General features: G+C 46.1%; 1 long non-coding RNA gene across 1 annotated transcript in view; it reads right to left on the bottom strand.

The window, feature by feature from the left end:
- LOC144141621 (uncharacterized) overlaps positions 1-26,824 on the bottom strand; it is a 550,618-nt gene extending 523,794 nt beyond the window's left edge. The window contains exon 1 of the long non-coding RNA XR_013316654.1: positions 26,574-26,824. This is a non-coding gene — a long non-coding RNA (uncharacterized LOC144141621). The remainder of the gene's footprint in view (positions 1-26,573) is intronic.
- Between the last annotated feature and the right edge of the window lie 473 nt (positions 26,825-27,297).

Raw genomic sequence — 27,297 nt, forward strand, 5'->3', positions numbered from 1 at the left:
ACGCCATTGCCAGCGCCGCGGACAGCTGCGCGAAGAAGAGGGCACAAGAAGAACAACAAGAAGAAGGAGCAGCACCTTCGGCTGCCATGAACACGAAGACGCCGACCTCATCCCGAGCCAAGACTTCGTGCGCCTGATCAAACACGCGAGTCCGTGCGCGGCCGTGCGCAAGCGCCAGGATATCATGGACCGTGATGACTACTACAACTGGATGAGGATGACAAACGCGGAACAACATGACTACTGCGCGACATCATCCACCGGCAGACGACGCCGTCAGCACCTCCGTTACGGGTCTTCTTCAACGAACCAGCCGGTTGCGGCAAGACTTACGTCCTCCGGCTTGCCATGGACCTCTACAACCGGTACAGCAACACCGGCAACAACACCGCCTACAACGCGTTAGTCATTTGCGCGAGCACCGGAAAAGAGGCTCTGGCAGTGGGAGGAACCACGGTGCATGCGGCTTTCAAGCTCCCTCGGAGGACCACCGGCCCCAACAAGGACGGAGGCCTCAGCGCCAGCGAGTTGAACACTTCCGCGTGGCCTTCCGCAACGTGTAATGCGTGATCATAGACGAGGTGAGCATGATGTCTGCGGACAACCTAATCGCCGTCGACTTGAGTCGACCCAATGGCTGCTTCGCATACTACTCAGGGTTCCCCTACGGGAAGATGGTGAATTTTTTTTTTCTTTTTTCAGAAGCCTATTTATACACGTTAGGACTGTTCGTATGGATTTGTTCTTTCTTTCAATACGTACAATGATGTGCATTACTGGCCGAAAATATGCACCATTCCTCCTGTAACAAACCCCACGAGACATTCTAAGTGCTTTTACTCGTGCCGGCTTATGTCAGATATCCACTTGACCTACTAAACCATCTGGTGTCCATGAAACAATTGCTAGCGTTGACGGCGACCCATTTTCAATGCACAGCATTTCTTTAACTCACGATGTCACCCGTTCTTGGCGTCCGTAGTTGTCCGCATCGCTCGCCTCGACATGCCCGGCTCAGAAGTTTCGCTATCGGCGCGATTAACATTCGATAGCGCGCCCAGGCACGTTTCAAGGACACTCTCTCCCCTCTCTCGGACTCAACGTGCGCCGATGCTGCCGATTTTACTGCTGACGAGCGCTCTCTCGTCAGCAGTTGCCACAAGTGCAATAACATTAAGGTAACGGAAATTACTTAACGTCGTGCGCCCCCGGAAATGCTCTGCATTTGATCGTGCCCCTCGCGAGGGGGATGTTTCACTGCGTCGCCTTGCGAACAGTTTGCCATGCTTTAGTTTCAGTTCCGTATCTCCCCGCCGCGGCCATGGAGAGAAGGCAGCCGGCCGCGACTCTCGCCACCGCGGCGCTGCGGTTGCGAGTTGCGCTAGAAAAGCGAGCGTCGTCTGCAAGCGGGGAGCGGACCGGGTTCCGCTCCGCATCTCCGGTCTTCGCCACTTCTGGCTGCGCACTGCAAAAGAAATAACTTTTTTTGCCACCGCGGACCCTGTGCCCGTGCGCACAGAGTACTTTTCGTGAAATTCCAAGCCGAATGCCGAAGTTCAATGCGTAAATGGCCCCGTAAGCTACCGAAGACCGTAACCGCGTGCATGGTGTTACATAAAGGGAGTTGAGTTTACCGAGGTGGCTGCCGGGGCGAGTAGAGGCCCGCATTCCTGATTTCCGCGACAGATGGCTCTGGCGCGCTGCTGCCGTGGCGGGCCGCTTCGTGTAAGCCGCGGCGCGGGTTCGAGAGCGTGAAAACTGCCCATTTTTTGTGCTAAAGACCAGTAATACCATATTCTGAAGTATCCTCCACACGACTAAAAAAGCGGCCTGCCAGCGGTAATTACCGAGGCGTTCGTTTCGGCACTGCCGCTGTTGCAGCGGGTCTTAAAACGCTGCAGTTAGCTTGGCCGGTCGTGTCCCCAGGTAGCACTGCCTGTATACAGTCAGTCTCAGAACGGGCACCTCCATCTCCACTCAGACCTTTATTGTCTTCCACGCCAATTAAGGTGCTGCCGTGTCGACCACTGACAGCTGATGGAACCTGGTGGCGGTAGATAGCTTAAAGCAGTATGCTTTGGTCGAACGTGCTTTGGCTTCTTTACTACTGCGTTTGCTCAAGATAAACACGCGTTGTATAGAAATTAGGTCAGCAAGGATACCCACATCTTCAGAAAACGGCTTCAAGCGATATGGGCAGTGCGTGCTTTATTCATAAACATCTGCACTGGCAAGCCGCCCAGAAGCCCGCCATTAAACTGGTGTTCACGACAGGACATTTCTGTCGCGAATAAGTTAGCAAGCATTGCATAAAGTTAATGGGAATAGAGTATTTTTACTATACAGAACCGTTGTCAAGTATATGCTGTGGATTTGGAGGGGATTCGATGGAAATAAAAATGGAAGCGCTGACAATGTATGGCGCAATTTGCAGCACTGCGCAATGAACCGATGCCAATTCCTTGCAACGAAGAACACGGAAATCGCAATGTAGAGTAGCTGCTTCACTCCACCTGCCTATTGGGTTTACACAAAGTTTAGATTTCCTACCGCCTGCATAAGTATGCGAAGGAGGAGGCGATGTGTTTCAACGTTTCAGTTACTACTAGTACAATTTATAGCGGACATGTAATCGAGCGTCTGTTTTGTTATGTGCGAGTGCACGGGCGCTACGCACCAACGCAACTCGTGCTTTTCGTGGCTCTTTGAGTGTGTGTCATGTAAATAGATAATTTTTAAATACTCCTCATAATGGCGCTGTACCAAACTTAAGAGCGTACTGCCTGGTCCCCATACTCCGCACCATCTAAGGACCCTTGGCCAGGTGGGTATTCGATGCTTTCACCAAGTGTTTCTTCCGCCAAAGCTGTACAGCGGTGTATATATACCTGCTTCCTCAAGGTTTCCCGCTCCTTGGGTTTTTTACAACGCTGTGCAAAGAACGGAGCGGAACTGATATTTTGTTCTTGAGTCATGGGGACCTGACCCTAACAGCCCATGCTCAATTCAGATATTTTTGGCTTGCCACGTTAAAAAAAAAATCATTTTATCGAAGTCATATAGCGATGTTATGCACACTGCTCAACCCGGGAATCACCGGTTCATTCTACATGTAAAACCTACCGGAACCCCGATTCAAGGTACTTTAGTAAAACAGCTGAGCTTGCAGGAAATGTATTAGGGTAGTTACATTAGTAATATATTATTCGCCTGTCAGCGCTATAACTTCTTATACGCAGTACCAAACACACGTGTTACACCAAGTATTAGCATTCGCATTTACGACAGCTGTACACATTACACATGAGTGACGCTGGGAGCTAGTACTATTAAACTATTTAAGGCGATAATAAATGCTTCCCTTTGAGGCAGGGGCATGCACACTACATACTGGAAATCAAGAGTTTTTATGCACGCATCGCCGTCTCTGCTGCAGCTGTGCAAATTTCCGTGGTTACATAGGGTGACTTCCACCTAATTATTTAAAATCAAGTCGCTTTTTTTATTATTCCTGCCTGTACATCAAAGGAGGGACAGACATCCGTTATTCGTAACTAGTTTTCTCAGCACGCAATAACGGGCGTGGTCCAGAAGCCAAAATAAAGACCCAATGTTTGGTACCAATAAAACCGTAAGTTTTTTTTTTACATCTTTAGTCAACGTAATTTGAAAAACCACCTTGATGCTTAAGGATCGTCGCCAATGCCGGGACGCCATGTTTAGCCACTTCTGTGTGTCTTTGGTACATGGCCAATATTTATTTTATCTTGGAACGAAAAGAGTAGTGAACCGCTACTGCGCGGTAGCCCCAATCATCACCTGTTATCTTTTCACTCCCTTGATGCGTTCTTTGTAGCCTAGGACGTACTTTTCTGTAGCAGTCACTGTCGAAACAATAAATTCTACGGGTGTGATGAAAATGCAATACAGACGTAAAAACGCAATACTTATAACGGCAGAATGCGACTGGTTTCAAAACTGGAAGCAGAAATATAAGCTTACAGTGAAGGGAAAGCGCCTGTGCTGGTGGTATCGGTTGAGCAGCCGCCTTTAATGCTGTTGGTTCTATTTTCCATCTTGATGGGTTGGTCTCAGTCGTAGATGCCTTGTGCAGATGACGATTCTGGCTGTGTTTTCCACCTTGATGAGTTGGTCTCAGCCGTGGATGTCTTGCGCAGACGAGAAATTAGTGCGCTGAAGTATGAGGCTGCTAATTTTACGGTCCCCGGCGTTTTAATCATTCCTAAGCACCCGCGTCAGTTAACAAGATAATGAAACAGCCAAATTATTGTGAAAAAAGGAAATGACGCTTTTCTGGTGACGTTCAATCATCTGTAATTCGTTTAATCTGGTATTTTTTTTTAAATTTCCCTGCTTCCCAGCCGACCTACTCTCCGCATTTCGCTATCCTTATTTACATGATTACAAGCTTCTGCTTTGGCAGAAGAAAGCTCTTCCTTATTCGCATGAATGACTTTCACCTAAGCCTGCAATGTTGCCTCCGGGCATTTCGATCTACGACGAACGCGCGCTTTCCCAGGCCTTTGTATTTTAATTTCGCTGAAAAAGGCCTGCCCAATAATCTAACACACCAATCTAGGCTAACGTATGAACCAGAAGATATTTCTTAAGTGTGAAAACATAATCTCTAAACACTTTTAAAATACTTTGCCTGCAGCCAAAATACTAGAATAATGAAATAGCACGCACAATGAGCTAATTGCTTCCTCGACGCGGCGAAAACTCTTGACACACGAGCTGTTCATTTTTTGTTCTGAGACCGGTAGACCCGAAAAGTTTGAAGTGAGTGTGAAGCTCTTAAAGGGAGGAATTTTTAATTCACTGTTGGTATAAAGCCTGCGGCGTTATAAGCACCACAGAGAGTAAGGTTCATGCACGTTTCGAGATCTCACCATTCTGCTTTAATTTTCCGAACAAAAAAAAAACGTCGTGTTGTTTGTACTCAATCTACACTCGCCAAAATGGTAACAACAATACGTAAAAACAAATGACCATCTACCGGAAGACCACGCATACGGGTCAATACCTAGACTTCGCTTCTGCGCACCCGGTCGGACACAAGCGCTCTGTGAACTCGGCAATCTTCACACGCACGCAACGCCTGTGCTCTTCTACAATGCCGCGGAGGGCGGAAGAAGAGGAGATAAGAGAGGACCTCGCAAGCAATGGATACCCCAGCCAAATCTTAAGCTCTCAGCAATGCAGATAGGCAAACCCGCACAAGTAGCCGAGGAAGGAGCAGAAGCGCGCCGCCACTCCTTACGCTGTTGGTGTAAGCGAAATGCTTTCACGAATCTTCGATGACTACGACGTTCAGGTTTGCCACGTGCCTACAAGTAAGCTCGGACAGCAACTTGTACATACTAAAGATGCGCTAGCACGCGAAATATACCCCGGGGCTGTCTATACCATTCCTTGCCAGACTTGCGCCACAGCCTACATTTGTGAAACTGGAAACTTCAAGAGGCGACTAAAGGAGCACGAAATCGTCGTTGCTAAGGGCCGCACCCAGCTAAACGCCTTGGCAGAACGCCAAAACGTAACCGGTCAAGTCATTGCTTGGGATTCGGTATTTTGATAGTCAGCACTGAAAATACGAGCTAGAAGCCATTATTATCTCAAAGTTAGTTTGTTTCTTTGCCTCAGGAGGGGGTAACTATCGACAGGTCACATTACTCCACCGAAACTGCAGGCTGTCCCAACCAAACACTGCCCTTTTCTTCTCTTTAATAATGTTCCCTCAGTAAATGGTTCCTAACTTTAGAGGCCCATCACTCGGTCTCAACAGTACCTTGAAGTTAATCGGACATCAATGGGCGAATCACCAACAGCGCACTTGAAATAACTGTGACCTCGACTTGAAGTTTTGGCTCCTAAAATATACCCCACGGTATTGAAATAAGCAAGACTCCATTTAGAGGCGACGGGTTATGGTTTTCACGATTCACAACACCCGTCCATCAGCAACGTCTCTTAAATTTGAGCCAGTGTTGTAGAGTTCTGTGTTCTTTTGGTGCTGGTTCCTATCTGGGACCGATTGTCTGAAGCTTGGGCCGCACGAAATAAAGACGCCGACATCCTCGCTCAGATGATGGCCTTACCACCAAGCTGAGATTTTACAACTTCCTCGCGTTCCCAAGTTGGAGAACATGTTAGAGAATGCCTGTCAGGCATTTCAAGTGCACTGAAGGTTTTGCAGCAGAGTACTCTTCCAAGCCTACGTAAGGCGTAATGAGAAAAATTTTAAAATAACTTTTTTCTAGTTCGTCATAAGATTAGCAGAATAATTTTTCGGTGAAGAATAACGAGTGTAAGGAAAGCGTTATAACACAGCGAGATAGAAAGTGTTATCTCGACTTCACTGGGGGAAAGCCTGGGTTCATTCATCACATGGCTTGCAGGTGATTTGGACTTGTTTTCTTCTAATTTTGGAAAAGCCACCGAACTTAGACTAAACAGCATAGCTTTTGTGATTGTTGTGAGGTCAATAATTGCGTCCGACCATTTCTCGAAGACGCCTATAGAGAAATGCGACTTAAATTTGTGTGAATACAGCCGCCGCATTAGGGGCCTGTGCCTGAATGTAATGAGCACAAAACCTTAGCCGAAGAGGTGGAACCATTCGTTATTTTTTCTGTCCGTCTTTTGCTGATGTAATTTTTTTCCAAACCTTCGTGTCTGAGACTGCAACATTCTTTAGCTCGCATACCTAAATGACACAATGGTCACTATCCCCAAGGGTAAACGTTGGCAACTTTTAGCGATGGACAGGATAATGGGTCATTCAGCTCGGAATACGTAAGTTTATTCCACATTCCTTCCTAACTCGAAGATCATGGCTGGCATTGTAGGCGCGATCGAGTTATCCATCTTCACGCCTATTTTGAAAGAAGAGATGGCAGATTATTCCGGCCAGCTCTGATAACGCAACAGCGGCCCCCACAATTCATCATGAAACCTGAGCATGCAAACAGCTTGTGTTTTTTCTATTCGTGAACAAAGAGGAGTACGGTGTCAGCATATAGGGTGATCTTCATATTTACTTAAGGTATATATTATCGATGCTAGTTGTAGTGGATAGACTGGTTCGTATTGGGTGGGCTATTGATGGCCAGTGGAGCTACTAAACAAGACAATAGTACGCTTATGATCATGGTTTTTTCCCTTTGAGGTTAGGCAAAAAAAAGTTTGGTGTACGATTTATTTTTATCTGTAAATTTCTTCACTCAATATAATGGAAACAGACCCTGGGGTGAGTTCACAATACTTTATAGCAAAAAATGTTTAAATTAATATTTTTCACTAGTGCAAAACCTAGGAAACAAAAGGTAAAAAATGCCAATAATTACGCGACTGACGGGCGACTCGGTATAGTTCTCTTGTAGAGCTTTTACTATTTTCTGAGGGAAAACAAATAGAATATTCCTGCTGGGCGGCAGAGAATATAGTGATATTTTAGACTTTCGTACTCAAAAAAGGGCTTCAATATTTTCCTGCAAAATCCTAAAAATGACTGAGCACATTACTAGAAACAACGATCACCATCCGGTCAACACATACCCCTGTTACTCCGCGCCTTTCTAAAATGAAGTTCCGACTTGAATAAAATACGAGTTTGAACATTACGTCAGCATTTCAAAAGTACCCTTCGAATCGAAGAGCTCCACATTGCAGATGCAAGGGTAAAGTTGGAACAAATAGTTATTTTTATTGTCGCACGTTTTCGCCAATGTCATCGTTAACTTCTAATTTCCTTTTCCTCCCTGAAAAAGCAACAACATTAAAGGGATATGCGCTCACTTCTTGTGCAAATGCCATATGACTGCCTCAGTGACAGATCCACTGAGGTTACGAGATTTCGACGCACGATAAAGATCCCCAGGTGGTCAAAATTAATCCGGAGCCCTCCACTACGGCGCGCCTCATCGCCTTTTGCTGCGTCGGCGCGTTAAACCCCACAATCAATCAACAGATCCACTGCAATTAGTACAAAAACACGCAGTGTAACATTAAATCTACGATGTTATGGTTTGCTGCGGAAAAAATACTGCTTTAAGAATCATGGAGGGCTTATAATAGAATATCCCGAAGCAACTGATTAAAACGAAGTTTTGGGAAAGTTGGTACTGCATTACAGACTTGTAAAGCGAAAAATTTGGACGAAGGTTGAGGGAGGATGGCGGGAACTAGGGCTTCTTCCTGTCGTCCTGCTTCGTCTTCTGTATCAGTTTTACGTTTTACACGTCTGCGATTTCGCGATACCTAAGAAGTGTATTCTACAAACACTAGTTTAACAAAAACCATTATCATTATCATAATCATCATGACTACGCTAAGCTACTTCTATTCATACGACAGCGAGCCCAAAACCTCTCGCTATAATGAAGCTTTCGGCCGAATGCTATACACGGTGGTCACATCCTGCTCTGATGGCTGAGTGCTCTCTACTTTTATAGCCTTTCCAGTGTGGTTACGCCTGTATTGCTTGGCCTCAGTTTCAAGCATTTAGGTTATTTTTACCAAACTAGGCAGCCAAACAAAAAAGGGCTGTGTAATGTTTGCTGCTACTGTGACAAATTGTTACGTTACTTTGCAAAACATTGCAAACCCATACGAGTAGTGACAATATAATAGGACAGCATAACTTGCACTACATGGTAAGCCTGGCGTGGCTCATTACTAACGCCCCCTATTGATGCAAAAGAATTGTGATATCTACGGACCCCAGAGATGCGAATGCCAAGGACAACCGTTACAGCGGCCTTCTTAGATGGGTTAGAATAAAAATGCCGGAATAAAGCGTCCCAACTGTTCGTGCGGAAACATGCTGTTACATGGGGCTGAAGACAAATATTCAGTAAAAGGCACGAATGACAAGACAAGCGTTAAAACGGCATTAAAAATACAACAAAGATATGCGCATTTCATGAGCATTTCGTTATTGAGAATAGTTTCGCTCACGAAAATTCCACGTCTGGAAACCGCTTCGCACATAGCATCTCAATAAGCTTAGCGGTGGGCTCCACTAAGAGAGATTGGAACCCCGCTTTACGGCGCAACCTGAGGAGACCTTGGGGCTGCTATACGATCCCCCTAGAATCAGCAACAACAGGTTTACGTCAGACGTGCCGTGAAGTGAAAGCAGACCTGCAGTCTGAGGGAAGATGCAGGGTCCCCATAACCGTAACGGACAGCAGTGCAGGTGGGGCGACTTTTCGGGGCTCAACCTCGAATTGCATCCGGAACGAGTGCACCCGACACCGGAAGGCGGCGATAAGAATGTGGATGACTATGGAATTTCACATTTGCGTCATCATGGGCGCACAATTTTTTTGCATGTACTTTTGCTTTGCGGCCATTCTATATTTTTTTGTCTTTGCATACTAAGCTCAGGACAACGTAATACACTCGATGACAGTAATATTGTTCCGCCGTGACCGCTTTATTCATGTGCCCAGTTTTATAATACCGGTATTTTCGTATCATTTTTTTAAAAAAAGAGGATGTGTCGTTATCTCTAGTGATAATGTCGTTAGTGATAATCTCCGTGCCCGGTACATTTTGAGCACTCATTAACGCCATCTTCATAGTCCTTTTATTGCGACTGTAATCATTTTTTGCTATTCTTTTTACACAAACGAGTATCCAAACTACACCTAATATGCGTGCTACCGCAGGTGGGATTTCTGGTTGCACTAACATCACCATCATCAGCATCATCATCTTGATCACCATCATTATCCTACCTGGGGAGCCTACGTGACGTGGACGTTGGTTGTGTGGGCTCTTCTGCACGCTCCCACTCCATCCACAGGAATCGCCTTAAATAATCCCCATCCACCCGAAATTTTTGAGTAGATGACCTGATTAGGACCTTGGGATAACACCTAACCAATTATTTTATGCCAAGAGGATTTTTCGACGCTTTTCGGGAACAAGAAGAGAACGCCGGAATCGTCTCCTTGGACCAAAGCCAAAGCCGCCCGGCTGCCGACCATGTGCGGAGGCTCCCCGCGCCGACGCCACGACAGCCGCGGTGCTACAATGAAGCCGTTTCAAAAAGACAAGAACGACGAGCCATCGACTTCAAGAACTGAAGAGATGGAGACCGAAATCTCTGGTGCTGTGAGCCACGTTGAACAGAACGACGCCAGAGAAACCCACGCCGCGGAGATCGGCACCAACATGTACCCGCAGAGCACCGAGCCACGCAGAAACGAGCCCTACGACCCATCATGGAATCAAGCCGTAAGCAGGAGAACAAACCAAGCGCTTAAAACAGAACTCAAGGCGAAAGCTACAGCTGAAAGCGGAGCCACGTTGGCCGCCCCGGCGGAGAAGACGGCGCCGAGATTCAACGTCGCTTTCAAGAGAAGAACCCCGAACCTGCCCAAGGAAGACTTCAAAATTATCATTCGACCGAAGAAGGGGCTACAGCTGAGCTCCTTCACGGTGACGCAACTCACACAAGCCATCGCCAGGGCCTGTCCCAGCGGAATAAAGAACCTCCAAGACGCCATAGTTCGCCCCAAGTGGACGTCAAACATCATCCTGGTGAGCACGCCTACGTAAGACGCTGCCAACGAGCATAGAAACCTGCAGAGCCTATACATCGGTGGCAAGAAGTATGACGTCGTGTCGTACGTTGCTTACTCAGAGCACGAGGTCAAGGGAGTAGTGCACGGCTTCGAGCCAGGTACCTCTTCGGCAGAACTATTAGCAGGACTGAGAGTGAGAACCCTCGATACTAAGATCGTTTTTGCACGCATGCTTGGGAAATCTACGACCGCTTTTATCACCTTCGAGGGAAATACAGTGCCGAGGGTGGTGTATTTCTATGGCGGTGAGATGACGTGCTACTTCTATAAAGCTACTAGACTGGTTTTTCAAATATGTAGAAAGACCGGACATCGAGCGGACGTATGCCCCGAACCCAACATCAACATTTGCGCACGCTGCGGAGAAGAACGCCCCAACGAAGACCACAGCTGCTCGCCACGCTGCGCGTTGTGTAAAAAAGGACATCTTACTGGCGAAGAAGAGTGCGAGCTGAAATTCAGAAACCCAAGAATACCCCCGGGCAACAGGAGCAAGCCTGCCAATCAACAGAAGCAACCCAGGTGGTTCGACGACGAATGGCCCGAGCTCCAAGGACGCCAAGTGCAAGAAGAAACACAACCACCTGACCGCACCCCCCAAACGAGGAAGGAGGATGCCCTACAGAAGAAGAGAAGCAAAGAAGCCGTCAAACGGGTGAGCTGGACAGGTGTAGCCTCCCAGGACCTCAGGCAGTCTTTACAAAAATCAATTAAAACAGATGAAATAAACGAACTGAAGAAACTCATCCTAGACATCGAGGCAGAAAATGCTATGCTAAGAGAGACACTAGAAAAATACGAACGCGCACAACATGACACAGGCTCTACCACTGCAGGCTTTCAGAATCCCAGAGAACAGTCGAGTGCAGACACGTCAATGTGGCAACAACTTCAAGGCTTTAGAAAGGAAATGAGAGCCGAAATCAGAAGGTTGATAGCGGAAATGGTAATCTCCAGGACAAGTCCCAAAAAATATAGCAAGAGGAAACTATCGAACACACAAGGTAGTAAGACCGTCAGGCTCATCGTAATGCAGGAAATTTCAAACATGAGTACGGAGTAATCGGAAAGCGACGACGATATAGTCGCAGTGTACGGCACTAACCATGACGCCTAAATTGAAAAACGCGCAAGAACAATTAGTGATATGGCAGTGGAACTGTAGGAGCATTAACAAGAAAACAAATCTCCTGGAAGCCTACGTAGACAAGAAGGACGTCAAGCCCAACATTATATGTATTCAAGAGGCAGGATGTCTTACCAACTTAAGGGGCTACAATAGAAGTGATACATCTAAAGACACCAGGGTGTCTACGTACGCTACAAAAGACGTAACATGCAATAGATACGATCTTTCTACGAAATCCCCGTCTGCCGTTCTCGTCGAAGTAATACCTATGCAAAGGAAATGTAAGAGCTTCTTTGTTCTCAACGTATACAGCCCACCGTCCAGCAACAAGGAGAACTTCGAACCGCTCTTTAGAGAAGCAATGAATATAGTCGCCAAAAATAACGTAATCCTTCTCGGGGATATGAACGCCCCGCACAAAGAATGGAATTATAGCTTTGACTCTGCCAAAGGAAAAAATCTTGTCAATGCAATGGAGGCACTTAACCTGCACACGATAAACGACACATCCTTCCCCACTAGAAAGGGTAACAACCGCAGTGTGGATACGTGCCCCGACCTAACAATAGTTCCCGACATGGATGGCCTCACCACCTGGCTTAATACTAAAGAAAATCTCGGAAGCGATCATGACATCATCGAAGTGAAGACATGCTCAGACAACTACAGAAGAAGGCCCAGAAAACAAAAGATGACCGATTGGAACGCTTTTCGCGAAAAGCTAGGGGCCCTCGGTAACATACAAGAAATAGGCGCCTGGTCCGGCAACATCAAGGAAGCCTTTCATAAAGCAACCAAAGAGTACGGACAGGAGAACGAATACTTGTGCGTTGACAGCTACCTGATCAGTCTGTGGGACAAGAAACAGAAACTGTACAAACGATGGAAGAAGAAAAGACACAATAAGAAGCTCAAGCTTCGCATCAGAAACTTAGACAAACGGGCCAGAGATCATGCCAGCAAGCTCGCAAACCAAAACTGGAACGATTTTTGCGAATCACTCAAAGGCACCCTGAACACCTCCAAAACATGGGCTATTATCAAGGGCATGTTGAACCCCGAAACAAGAAGGATAGAAACGAGTCACCAACTCATCAAAGTGGCTCACAACTTCAAAGGTACTAACAACGAATTGATTTTGGCTATTAAAGAGCGATTTGAACTGGGTCGAAACATCCCACCGGTACGCAGGAACTATCAAGGTAGCCCCAATGACTTACTTGATAGAGAAATTTCGAAGGAAGAGCTAGAGCAGGCTATATTGGCCAGCAATAAAAAAGCGCCCCTGGTGCAGATGGAATAACAAACAATATGCTAAGAAACTTAAACGATGCTCAGATGGAGGCTCTGGCCAAATACATAAACGATTTGTGGCTCGAAGTTCGACTACCCCCTCAATGGAAACACTCCACGATAACAAGTATACCCATGCCGGGGAAACCCCTTGAAATAAAAAATCTAAGACCAATTTCTCTTACCTCATGTGTCGGCAAAATCTACGAAAGAATAATTACGACAAGACTTCGAAAGTACATAGAAGAACACCAACTTTTTCCGGACTGCATGATCGGTTTCAGGCAAGGCCTGTCCACCCAGGACGCCTTTCTACAGTTAAAACACGATATCATAGACAACGATAACGACCAAGATCAAATCATCCTCGCACTGGACCTCAAAGGCGCCTTCGACAATGTATCGCACGAGTCTATCCTTAAGGCCGCCGAGGAGAAACAGTGCGGGGAAAGAACATACAATTACATTAGAAACTTCCTATCAGACAGAACAGCAACAATCGGCATAGGCAACACTCGATCCGACCCCTTTAAGGCACCAAACAGAGGCACGCCCCAGGGATCAATTATCTCGCCTCTTCTGTTCAACTTGACAATGATCAAAATTGCTAAGAAACTGGAAGAACGTGAAGAAATTGGAAAAGTCATATATGCCGACGACATTACTATCTGGACGAAAAGCGGAACATTGCAATCTAAATTAGATCTGCTTCAGGATGTTATCAACGACCTCCAAGATCCGATCATAAAAAATGGCTTGAAATGCACCCCTGAAAAATCCGAACTCACCAGGCTAAGGTCGAAGAGAAACAACACCCCTCCAGGCAGCATTATACTGGATGGACAGAACATCCCTTTCCGCCCCGCAATAAGAATACTAGGCATGGTCATTCAGGAAGACAATAAAGCCACAAATACTCTCAGCAAGCTTGGCAAGACGGCTCAACAGCTGGCCAGAGTAGTAAGAAGGATTACAAGAGCTAGGAAGGGCATAAGAGAGGAGGACACCCTCCGCCTTGTTCAAGCCCTCATAATGAGCCGCGTGGCATATAGCCTCCCCTTCCACCGGATGGATCACAAACAAGAGGAAAGGGCTGATGCCATAATAAGAACAGCTCACAAGACCGCTCTAGGCCTACCAATTTACACATCCAACGAAAAATTCCTGAAGCTTGGCGTACACAACACCTTCAGGGAAATCAAGACTACTAGATGCCCAGAAAGAACGCCTCCTCAAAACCAGAACGGGCAGAGAAATTCTCAGAAGATCTGGACAGGAGGTTCATGCAGCCTTCAATAATAGGATGGTTGATTTAACACCCGCTCAAAGACACTGCATCAAGACATCTCCAATTCCCAAGAAAATGGACCCCACTCACAATAAGTGCAGAAGGTTGGCAAGAACTCGCTACATCCGAAAAACATATCAGGACAATCCAAACGCAATCTACACCGATGCGGCCGTAAACAAGCAAGGCAATGCATCAGCCGTAGGTACTAATGAACATGGGAAGATGCTGGAATTCATCATTACCAAACAACTAAATATTCAAGAAGTAGAAACTGCTGCCGTCATACGAGCAATCAGATGGGCTGAATTCAAGAATAGGACTCAATAATTATCACTGACTCCACCAGGGCCATCAGGAACTTCATCTGCGGCATCGTCCCAAGGAATGCTGAAAGACTTCTCCCAAAAATTCTAAAACAGAACCACAGACTTGTCTGGACTCCCGCCCATCAGGGGCTAGAGGGTAACGAGGCGGCCGATTCTCTTGCGAGGACTACCATACACCGCAGAGACCCGGAACATTCGTACGCCCTCCCTGCTTACTGTCAAGGCACAGACAAATTAGCATCCTACAGGCTTCACCGAAGATCAATGCCTACGCCACACCCCAGCCTAACTGCTGAAGAAGCGATAAATCTTAGAAAAATAAAGACAAACACCTACTTACATAAGTCCAGACTATCACTTATGTTCCCAGAAAATTATAATGAGGACTGTAAGTAGTGTCACCAGAAGGCGGATCTATTCTATACAGTGTGGAATTGCCCAATTACTTGGGACAAAAATACCCACCAAACCTCATTACAGTTCTGGGAGGCAGCCCTGTCCAGCCCGGACCCTGCACAGCAGCTTGCGCTGCTTAGTAGGGCCAGGGATGGCCAAATAGCTTCTGGGATCCTGGAATTTGGATCCCACCCTTGATCTCTCCCCCTTTTCCCTCACCAATTTTCACCAAATAAAGTTCACTACTACTACTACATCCTACCTGGGTCCCTACATGACGAAGGATTCTCCCATCTGCATCCAACTCCTATTGTCACCGCTGCTTTATTTCATTCCTTGCCTTCGAACTTCCTTATTTTGTCCCTCCATCGACTTATTGGCCATCCCCTTCTAGATACGGCTCTCGGTATTCACTGTGTAGCCCTGGTGGTCCACCGCATATCATTTCTTCTCGCTCAAGGCCAGCTAAAGTCAATTTATTTTTCTTCTTTACTTGCAATATGATCTCTTCCAGTAGAGTTTGTTCCCTGATCCGGGAATCTGGTTTGCGGTCTCTAAATGTTACTTCTATCATTATTCGTTCCATGGCCCGTTGAACCGACCTAAGGTTGTTTTCCATTTGCTTAGTAGGGCGTCAAGTTCCCGCTCCATATATCATCACCAGCAGGATAGGTGGGTTGTATATTCTCCTTCTGACTAATTGAAGTAGCTTACCTATCATTATTTCAAACCTATCATTATTTGCAAGTGTTTGCCTAAAGCACTCCAGCTCATGCGTATTGTGTGCCGAAATTCTCGTGATTAGGGTTGGCTCTGTTAACTCGTGCGTGATAGATATTCTCTTCTACTTGTTCTATCGTTCATTACATAGGCTTAAGAGCACACTTTCGGCACGTTTATTTATCCAAACTCAGAGTGCGAGCAACAGTGCAAGCATTTTTTTGCAGGTGTTCGGCAGACTCGCTTCGCAAAACTTTTGTCTGCACATCTCAAATGGTCCAAGTATTCCCAGTTTATTCATAATCATATGTTTTACCAGACAACCTTCCTAAATGCCCCCTCCAGATAGGCTGGGATATTTTTGGTGAGATGGTATCACACTGGCTATCATCAATTACTCGTACGCCTGTACCTATTTTTTTTCTTGGCCTCCTATTTCACGTGGACCCGCTCCTTGTTCCGCTTCAGTATTCCCTCCTGCACTCACATGGTCAATTTGCCGGTTACGGCTTTCGACTTTACCCTTGCCATTTTTTCCAGCATAAAGCTAAGGGGACAACAAATTGAGTTCTGAACTTAGTCCAGCTGCCCCTCGAAGTTGTCTATTTTTGATGCCATAGAACAGAACTACAAAACCTTCACAGGAAAATTGTCGGCTGACTGGAAAGTGAAGTTGAGGTTTTCAAGACATAGGGCGAGCTATCACACTGCCATTGACAACCTAGCAAAAACTCCTGAATCCTCTTGTGGTGAATCATTGAACCTCTGGGGGGAGAGGGGGGGGCGTGTGATCTATTGTAATGAGCCATCATTATCCTAGAAAAAAATTTACAGACCCGTGCTAAGTTTTGAATTGCATCGTCACGAATCCTTTCAAATTTATGTTCCAGTGGCTCATGATGCAGCAGATAAAACGCCATCAAAACGCTCACAAGTTAGCATGCTACAAAACGGGTAACGAACGTCAGCATGTAAACTACTAGGGCTACAAGTGGCTACTTACATTATCAAATGTGGGCATAATTGTTACACTAATATCCCGGGTACTTACATACCCATATTTTACAATAAAATGGGACTATTCAAAGAGTAAAGCACTTTATACGCTTCAATTTGACCTGTAAATTCTATGTACAGGATCCACAGCAGTCGTCTATTAATGAAAACTAAAACAATGTGTGGCAATGGCTGTGTAAGAGGATTATATGCTCGAAAGAAATGGCGTGTGACAATGGCAATGTGGCAATGGCTTCAGTGGCAATGTTAGTATGGCTGTGCTCCTGCGCTGCGTTTATGCAGAATTATCTCTGTTCATGTTTAGTACTCCTGTGGTCACTTCTGAGACCTGGAATTGTTGGCACGGCGGAACATATACACAAAGTTTGAAAGCGACGACTTTCAGCAGGCTGCGCATGACGTTCTGTGTATCCTGTGGCCGCTTTTTGTTCACTTCGCTCAGTTAGTTTGTCGCAGAGGGAGCGGATATCTAGAGAACACGTGTTAAAGCAGTACTGACACTAAATTTTTCGTTTTCGGCTTTTATGCTGTAAAGAATACCTATTGGTCCAGTAATTACAAACATCGAACCAAGCGCAGTCAGCAGCCGGCTTATAATTCATTATAACGCATTTATTTCAATCAGTTCCGAATTCGGTCGTCGCGCGCCAAATGGCCGTTCCAATGCAGGACGGACAATGTGACGTCATGGTCTTGTGGCCGGAAGAACTGTTGGTGCTAACGTAAATCAAAAATCCGTGACGTCAGGGACGTTTGCCGCATCGTCTGCAACGATTGCACATGGTCCGCATTGACCCACGCAGTCGACATGTCGTCCGAATCGTCAGACTCAGGCGAGTCGCTGCCACCCGACATACACGCAGACTGACAGAGAGACAGAACTTTATTTGGCCATAGATGAGGCGATTAGGCAGGCGACGTATTCGCCGTCGTCCGTTTTTATTATCGCTACGGCTCGAACCGGCGCAGACCGTGATAGCAACACTTGTCGCCCCTCTTCCAATCAAACTGATCGCGGAATAGAAGTTCCACATGCGAGAAAGTAGATGTTATTGTGGTGAAAAATTCTGCTAAGGATTGTTACCAGCGCTGAATTTAAAAGCTACGATCAGATTATTTGCCGCGATGGTAAGTCTACGCTGACCGGCAGCGGAGGTTCGGCGGTGCAACCCGAACTGCCGGCACCGCGGTGCGGCGAGCGGCCGAAAGGTGGCGCCACCTGCGCGGTAAAATCAAAACAGGCCACGGGAGATGTCTTGGTCACCGATCGCTCGAATGGCAGTTATCGCCAAAATAAAGTTCCGCGTGCAAAAAAAGGGGATGGTAGTGTGGTGAAAGTTGTGCAAGCGATAGTCGTTCGCAGTTGCACAGATAGCGGCTATCAAATATTCGCACGATGCTGAGCCTAAGTTTCTTCCGACACCCAAGCTGGCCCGAGCAACGCAAGCGCTGCAGGGCTGGTGGGGACGCCCCTCTTTTGAAACTCGCCGCGCGCGAGCGCGCTGCATTTGGGTTCCCCTAACTTCCTGGGGGCCCCCAACGCCGGGTTACCCTATTCTAAAACTTCCTAATCGCTTCCACTCCGCTTTCTGCAGGGAGCAGCCCAGAAAGGCAACGAGCAAATTCTGCTCGCTGGCTGGCTTGGGCGACAGTTCTTGCGACCGCCGCCGCGCACGAACTCAGTCCACGTTTCGCGTAGTACGTCGTCACGTGGAAAATAATGCATCTGTGCGTCATCATCGATTTGCTCAGACAGGCTTCTACTGAGTACTTCGCATTCTCCGAGCTTGCCAGTGCATAACTTTGGCGATCTCGGCAGCGGGCACAGGCCGCTCAGAAAAGACACCGCCCAGTTTTTGGCACCAGTGCAATGGAGCACCATGCGCCGGCCATGGACGGAAGAGCAAATACGTCGAACACGCAAAGTGCGCAACGTTTGCTAGCATTGCTCACACAGCCACACCCACACCTCCTGCCGAAGCGAAGACCACCGAAAATAGGAGTGCAGGCTATCGCTTCAGGTTCTGAAAATGACTGCATGACGTCACCCTGTACCGACCAGACACGCCGGACGATGTGTCGTCACGAAGATAGCGATTTCGCTAGTGTTGCCGATTCGTGGTAGCTCACGGCAAGGACAAATAAAATCAATTTTTGATGTGATTGCGGCCTCGGATCATTGCAAAAATTTCTGTGAGGCATCTGTACAAACTACTGAAGCCAATTATATCATTTTAGGCGTCAAAATTTGGTGTCAGTAGTCTTTTATGGTGAATCGATATGCAAGCGATACCAGTGCGGGCTCATGAAAAAAGCAGCAGGATGTTAGCGGAATTCACATCGTCAAAAACGGGGTGAAGGAGACTAACCGCAACGCCTTTGGGATTATGGTACTTTCTATTAGATTAAACTAGCAGCTGGTGTACTCCGATTTACTTTTTTTTTAATTTCCCCGCAGTGCCATTTAAAGTGACTGTCACTCTATGTAATCTGTGCTGCGGAAGTACCCGTCAGTTATTATTAATTTTACCATTCGTAACGGGCTGTATACATAATGTTCCCGACCGGTTTATCTCAAGAATAAAGCTTCACAATCTTCAAGAGGGCCGATATTCTAGATATCCCTCTAGCGCAAGCCTGCCGTGCAAACAGGGCACCCGCTCAACATGCTACCTTCTGTGTAACCTGTTTGCTCGCCATCATCGCTCGTTTGATGGCACCCGGGCGCCTCTTACAATTTCGTAGAGATTGCAGTGATCAGGACTAGCGCTAAAGAAAGAAGGGGTGGCGACTACTGCCGGTAAACAACGCAATGTCGAACGAGTTTTTTCACGCAACCACAAATATTTCACGCGAACGCACCACACATTCCCGCCTCTAGAGGCTTCTCAAATACCCTCTGTATTCTCCTGACTATTATTCCTCTTTTTTTGCGCTGTATTACGGTCCACTAGCACAGTTATGTCTGCGCATATGTAACGCCTGCTACGCTTCAGAGTACTTTCACACAAGAGTCTGAGCACACTGACCGATTTCTTGTGGTGGATCTTTCTACTGTTTGCTCTCTCATTGATTGATTGCTTGATTGATTGATTGATTGATTGATTGATTGATTGATTGATTGATTGATTGATTGATTGATTGATTGATTGATTGATTGATTGATTGATTGATTGATTGGTTGATTTGCTGATTGAATAAAAATATATATAAAAACTGCTTACGCAGATATGCAGCCCTTTTCGGTGAGCTTAATTCAGGTTGCACGGAGCACCGGCGCTTGCGCGTATTAGGATCTCCGCGTGCAAACGCTATTGTCATCACTTTCACTTTGTTTGTATGCCTCTCTACCTCTATATGAGCAGGGTGTTTTCTCGGAGGGGCTCGTTTCCACCGCCAGCGGCCCGCGCAAATAGCCTCCTGCGTGCTCCCACACAATGCGCCTTTGGGGAATTCGGGCCAGAGTAATTCAGAAGATAACGTTCGTATTCTGATTGCTTGGTAGGGTGTAGATATTGAAACTCTCTCGACAAATTGGCAAGTAAAAAACGAGGGAAACCTCATCAGGCCTATTCAAAAGTCGCGAGGAATGTTTGTAAAGCGGCATTCCAGTGATGTTATCAACTCGACTTTTTTACAGTTGTCTCCCTTGTTCTTAAAGAAAGACTGACTTCTGAGTGGACAATGTACTTTGATTCCCTTTAGAAAAACCTTCCTAATAACATGTCGGCTGACAGCACCCTGAATAGAAAACTTGGAAAAGTTGCGCAGTTAAAACCACTCGCACAAAATAGCGTGAAACGCAGCGTGAGACATTAGTGGGCATAAAACCTCATAGGAAGTTTTTGTGGCCAGGCCGTTGGCACCGCAGATCAGTAAAAACGTTCATGCATTTTTTTCCTATAAGTTGGGTTTTTAAGCAAAACTTTGTTGCTTCCATCAAGGGTAGCACCTCAGTTGCAAGTCGTGCCCCAAAAACAGCGTGGATATGCGCGCTTATTCTTGATCAAATTGCACAACACTGCCACTGCTCTACTGAAAGGGCGAAATATGATGACCTCAAGATGACCAGAATTCAAAGCGTTTAAAGCAGCCATTGCTTGTCTTCCAGCAAAGCAGTCGTACAAAGCACATAGAAGAAAAATAAGACAAACGAATAAATGCAGAAATTAGCTTAGCCACAGCTTGGAGATAAGCAACAATGCTTTACTGGTCACAAAAATTATGCGACGTCCCGGTCTCCAAGCAACGGGTGAAAGACCGCTCTTCTGAGCCTAAAGCAACACTATGACAGTACAAATTTATGCTCGCCAAGAGCAAGAAAGATGAGTTTTGATAAAGCATACCTGAGAAGATTACGTAGCTCACAAAGGCGCCAAACCTGCTTTGACGCCTCTTCAGGCAATCAAGGTCCTCTCCTGGCTATCGATTGTTACTGCAACGCCGTGGTAATGAGATCAAGAAAAACGAAATAACTAGCTGCGGCATCTTTTGTCCACTTCATTGAAGCGGTCTTGCAAGTGGGATCGATTCCCGTTCGCGTGCTTCTTGAGTGTTGCATGAATCAGGAAGTTCTGAGAAGCTGTTCATGACGACTTCGTCACTGCAAACGGATGCATGCGTGCGGACGCCGACATGTAGTGAATTGAGCTTTATGGGACTTGCGCTAACATCATATAACGGTGGTTCTTCCTCCCGGCCGTTTTTTTTCATCACAACGATAACAGTTACACAGAGATTATTTGTTCTACGCCATCCGTTCCAACTGTGATCAGACATTGATGCGCACCACAGGTGGCGTCACCCAGTGAAACAAGTTGCATATCATAACTGATTCGTATCGCGATAGGGGTTGTCTCGTGAGCTTGTCTGATTCGTATTGTGGTAAAGCTTGCCACAAAGCCCACCTGGTCTGCATTTCTCTCTGAAGCACTGCATTAGGGCCGGATAGAAGAATAGCTACAACGTTCAGTACAACTCCAAAATCGGCAGCCCAACTGCAAAGCTCAAAATTGCTTTGCAAGATTACCGCTCATTTACAGACCCGGCAGCACAAGACAAAGCCACATTGTTGGGTAATTCATTTTCTCTTACATGAAGCAGGCATAAGCATCGTAATCGTTTGAACTATTTATTGAACGTCGACCAGTTCATTGTAGGCGAAATAGTGAGCGCTAAGGAGAGAAATGCAGTAGAGGCATGGTGTGTTTTATTATGACGTGAAGCTTAGGTTGCCTGCAGGTGTTTCTATCAAAGTACCGCAAGTTGAGACATAAAGAAAGCTTGCTTTTAAATAAGTGGCATAAAATGGCCTAATTGTCTCTTCTTAAAGGCTTTCCATCAATGAGAGAATGATATTGTTCACTAGGCGGCCAGATTTTACGGCAGTGAAAAATCAAACTGCAGAGCGCGGTCAGTCAGTAAGGAACCCACTCTTTTCAACGAGGAAAGCATAGTGAATGGAAGTAGAGTGCAATTACTGCTTTAGTACTTTTTCACTCTGCTTTGCTGTGTTTCTTCATTTTCTGGTTTTTCTTCCCGTTCTTTTCTCTCAATTCGGTAAAAAAATATGCTTCGACAGCGCACACTTACCTTTATTTTGTTTTTTGTCGCGCACCCTGAAACTAAACCTCGGCTATGAGGCGGGCGCGAGTAATGGGCCGCGGGCTATTTTGAGACACTTGGGGATCCTTAGAGCACGTAAAAGTTTAAAACGCATGTGTATTTTGTTTTTATCCTCCATCAGAAAGGCTCACAAGTACAAAATGTCTGGTTCCGCAAGAATCTTTTGGTTCAATCAACCTACATCTATCTTGCGCTGTCATAAATACGCCTTAATCGTCATGCTGTTGTGCAATACCATTATGAGAATAGAAAAGCCTCGGCAAACGCACTAGTCATATCTGGAAAGGAATAGGATGGGGGTCAATTTGTCTTCTTTGAGAGTGTAAGAACAACCCCAATAAAACTACCTGACAGTTGGCTGAGTATTTGATAACCAAGTTATTACCGCTGGGATGCGCCCCCGACTTGCATTAGGGCTCGCTCGCAAACTTGCGATTAGTAACTGAGCGATAGGAATTTCCTTCCGCGAAATAAGCGCGCGACTATACTTGGCTGCTCTACGTGACGGTCTTAATGAGTAAAGTTTCACTCAGTGTTCGATAAACTGCGCTGCACCCCGTTTATTGAACCACTTAGAAAAAGACCGGGGTGGGGATGCGTAGGACATAAAACTGCTGCAGGTTCTTTCGCAGAAAGAAATCCCTCGTTTCGCACCTCGTAGTGATTAACATCTCAGGATCTGCCCGCATGCAAAGTGACTGCGATCTTCACACACAGCGGTTGATACTTGATTCAGCCAGTCATATGATAAAAGTATCATCAAAAGCGTAATATCACTAGCGTCCAAAAAGGTAAGTGGTCTGCTCTTTTTTTGCCGGCTGAAAGCATCCCTGAGCAGCTCTTAACATCTCCGTATTTTATTTGCCCAGAAAACATCTATGGCGGGAGCAGTTTTGGTCTGCTTGGGGCTACTCAGAGCTGCACTGACCAGGCAAGCAAAAAGCAACCTAAGGTGTTTGTGTTTATTTTATATTTTCCAAACATGATGGCGATGTGCCAGAGGCATAAATAATTCACCTTACTCTAGTGATCCTTATTTTGGGTTATGTAAAAACTGTGTATGCAAATTTTTCCTATCGACCAATATTCATTGCTTCTTCGCTCACTACCACTCTCAAATGCAAGTATTTCAAAGAAACTTCCAGCTGTAAAGAGTCGATTCAATGCGGAGCCCGTTGGAAGCTGCAGATGACTGATGCGGCCATGGAGTTGTAAACTTCTACCCATGCCGAGCGATTTCCCTCGTAGGAAACTGTCACTGCCGCAGAACAACTGGACATGAACGAATCGTAAAATATGGGGAGGCTTAGGCGGCACCTAGTATGTGTCCTAAAAATATTGTTGGCAGTAGAGGTGCCCCCATGACGAATCTTCCCCTGCTCGTCGTTCATCGTGGTACTATTCATGCGCCCTGAGTGTGGTATGTGTTGGCCCTTCTCGTAATAACAGCGTAAACGCAACGTCCACCGGATACTAGAGAGAAGGAAGGTCACGCATGGTTTATTCTTCGCGCTTTTATTATATAGCACTCGTGTTCCGGCAACGAAAATTATCATCACAAGCAAGAACCCAACCTTTGACGGAGCCTAAAGACATGTACATGTATCTGGTTAACAAGCCTGATAAAAAGTGTGGTTGCTTCCTCTGTCACGGGAATTGGACAAACAGGAAAGTGAAATGTGCAGTGAAATCTGAGCACGATTTGCGGGTCGGTGCCTGTCTTCTGGGTATGCTTGGCGAGTGGCATCCTGCTGGCGGGTTGCTTCGGCAAAGGTTTACTGACGTCATTTCCGTGACGGATACGACGTCCGTGAAATCTTGGCGCATCCCGCCATAAAACACTTTCGTGTTAAAGTTTAAAACCAGAAAACGAACACCAAGTATAACGTACTCTTTAGTACTAAAGGTGGCTTCCCCGCAAGAAGACCCTGTGTGCAGGGGTGCACCCTCTACAGGTCACTTGCTTCGTTGTACTGGCGTCATTTGCGTGACCGATATGACGTAAGTGAAATCTTCGTGAATCCCGGAATAAAACATTTTCGTGTTAAAATCTCTACTTTTGACCGCCCAGTTTAGCTACAGATAATTTGGCTACATTTCCCTTTTTAAACTGTCGAGACACAAATTTATTTCTGACCTACCATTCGAAAACACTGGGTGTGTTACCGTTTCTTCCAAGGAGACACTGTGGCTATAACAATTTAACACCGCGTTTTTGTGTTCATAATTGGTTTGTTGCCGAATTTTCTATTTTCGGTAATATTATGGTTAATAAAAATTTTCGCAGCTTCCAGAAGTGGTGCAAGGCTGGAGAAACAGCAGAGGCGGTGGCCCGTCTCCCTCCATCGGAGACCCGGCTGTTGCACCTCACAATTATTTCAGAACTCCATAGCCGGCAATCTCGGATTGTTTCATCCGCAGGCTGTCACATCTCTCCCAAAGTGGACGACGTTAGCACGCGGTAGAACCCAAAGCCAACGCTTGCGCTACGAAACCAAAGGAAATGCTGCGGGCCCGAAATACTACCATAGCCCAATCACATACACGCCGGTTTCATAACACGAGGTATGCAGGTTGGATTCCGAACAAGCGAAGCGTTTGTTTTTTTCCAATGGCAGCACATGTTATTTTTCCCTGCTGCGGCTAACTCTGTACCCCGCGGTCCTTCGGAGTTGCCGAGGGGTTAGGTTGCCGCTTTTCATGACGTAAAGGTCCCAAGTTCGATACCCGGGATGTCCTTAATCGCGCTGTTTAACACGAAAGTGTTTTATTCCGGCGTACACCACGATCTCACTTACGTCATATCTGTCACGGAAATGACATCGCGAGAAAAAGGGCCGTTGAGCGACGGCACCCGGATTCGAGCCCACAAACTCTGTCGCCGCAACGGCAGGTACGAGATGATCTGCCAACTGCGGTTCGATCTCAGGTGTTTACAGCTCTACGAACGCACCGTATATCCTTCTCTATGACATATTTAGAAGATGCTGCCGTCTAGGAGAGGCGAAGCAATGTAACGCATCATGACGCTAATCAGAGCCGACAGTTGGCGCTTCGATCCAGCGCCTTCGTGTACGGGAAACGAGTGTGAATTGAGGCACCAACCGCTGTCGCGTTGTTCCCATGGCCGTTACTTGTTTCAAGCTGCTGCTTCTGTGCATGTCATTTTTGGTTTTGTTGTCGTGGAATAAACCGGTTATACTTTTTGCTGCTTGCGTGTTGGTGTCACTTCGACTGGCGGGGTAAGGCTCGCCAACCCTTCGCACGTGAAGGAGGTTCCTTCAACATTCTACTGCTCCCATGAAAACACCTTTCATTTTCGTGTTTTACCGATACCTATGAAAAAAGGATGAACCACAATTTTTTCTTGAGGTTTCGCGGTTTTTTGGTACGCCGGATGGGCAAAGCTTGGCCTAACAGCTTTTCTTTTAAAATGAATATGTGCGATGAAGGAATGTGGCTAAGCGTCGAAAGAAACTTCAAAGCATTTACCATACAGTAATTAGTTATCTGTTGTCGAGTCAGTTTATTATTCTTGATACCGTTAAAAGTGTTTGTAGACGTGCTTCAAGCAGCATAAAGACCCAGCTATGACTCGAAATTTCGTTTTATAATGCGAAATTGGCCGCGATAAATTACTATAATGGCGAACGTAGAGTACTTAGTAGCTTAGCAATTTCTAAATCAAATTTATATTTGTTATCATCTCATGAGCAACTCACCAAAAAGGAAAAGTTTTGTTTTTCTATGCAGTCAAAATTAACCATGATACCATGATGGCACAATTTGTCCAAATGATGGAAGTTTCGCTATCATAAATCAATTCTTGCATTTTAATTGGGGGCATATTTCCCGCATGTATTGTGATATTAATTATTGTGTGAAAACGAATGTCCTAAACGGTCGGCTGGAGTTTTTGTGCGTGTTGAACAGTGGAAATACTTTACTTTTATGTAACTTAGCAATATACCAAAAATTTGTAACGAAGTACCCCTCCTACGCACTGGCGAAGGGCAGTGCACACCTCTTTTGGAACTATTGGGACGCGATGCAGAGAAAATAAAGCTGCACTCTTCCGTGCTCTATTCAAAGTTATTAACACACCAACCTCGTTTATCCTGACAGATATAAGCAAGACGTGGTGTCATCAAACTTACTTTTAAACAGGGTGGTGTCCAGCTCTATGTCGAAGTAGAAGGTCAACCGACCGGTGGTGCATGACGTCACGTAACACAGCTTAGTCAGAAATCACTGCACCAAAAACCAGGCACAACCACTAGTTCACTACAGGCGCAGCTGCGTCTTTTTTCATCCAACGCAAAACTTCTGATGAAAGATCACGACCCGAGGGAACTCCAATAAGATGCCGAAGTCATCCAAGGTGAAAAGCTGAGCCCCTTTGCGATGAACACCCTGAAAAGACAGGCACATTCATTGTAAGTAACAATATCCGAACACCTACAATTCTAAGTTATGTCTGCAAAGGTCGCGTAATGTCTCCTAACATATACAGCACGTACGAAGGTTATCTACAATCGCTTTCACGCTAGGGTAGGAAGGAAGGCCGTTGTCATTAAACACTGACGGTCCGACCTTGTTCAACAATTTCAGGGGCACTCGCTCAGGCAAGATTGCCGAATTAAAAAGTCGAGTTAGAAGAGTTAGACACTTTATCTACACTTCTACAGTAGAGAGAGATATTTAAAAAATGGGCCTATTAAAACATCAACTCTTTGATTGATTGTAGGGTTTAACGCGCCGACGCAACGCATGCGATGAGGCGCGCCGTAGTGGAGGGCTCCGGATTAATTTTGACCACCTGGGGATCTTTAACGTGCGCCGAAATCTCGTACACACGGGCGTTTTTGCTTTTCGCCTCCA

The sequence above is a fragment of the Haemaphysalis longicornis genome, unplaced genomic scaffold (assembly GCF_048455015.1).
Source record: "Haemaphysalis longicornis isolate Haplotype H1 unplaced genomic scaffold, Haemaphysalis longicornis Haplotype H1 scaffold_6, whole genome shotgun sequence".
Taxonomy (NCBI): Eukaryota; Metazoa; Arthropoda; class Arachnida; order Ixodida; family Ixodidae; genus Haemaphysalis; species Haemaphysalis longicornis.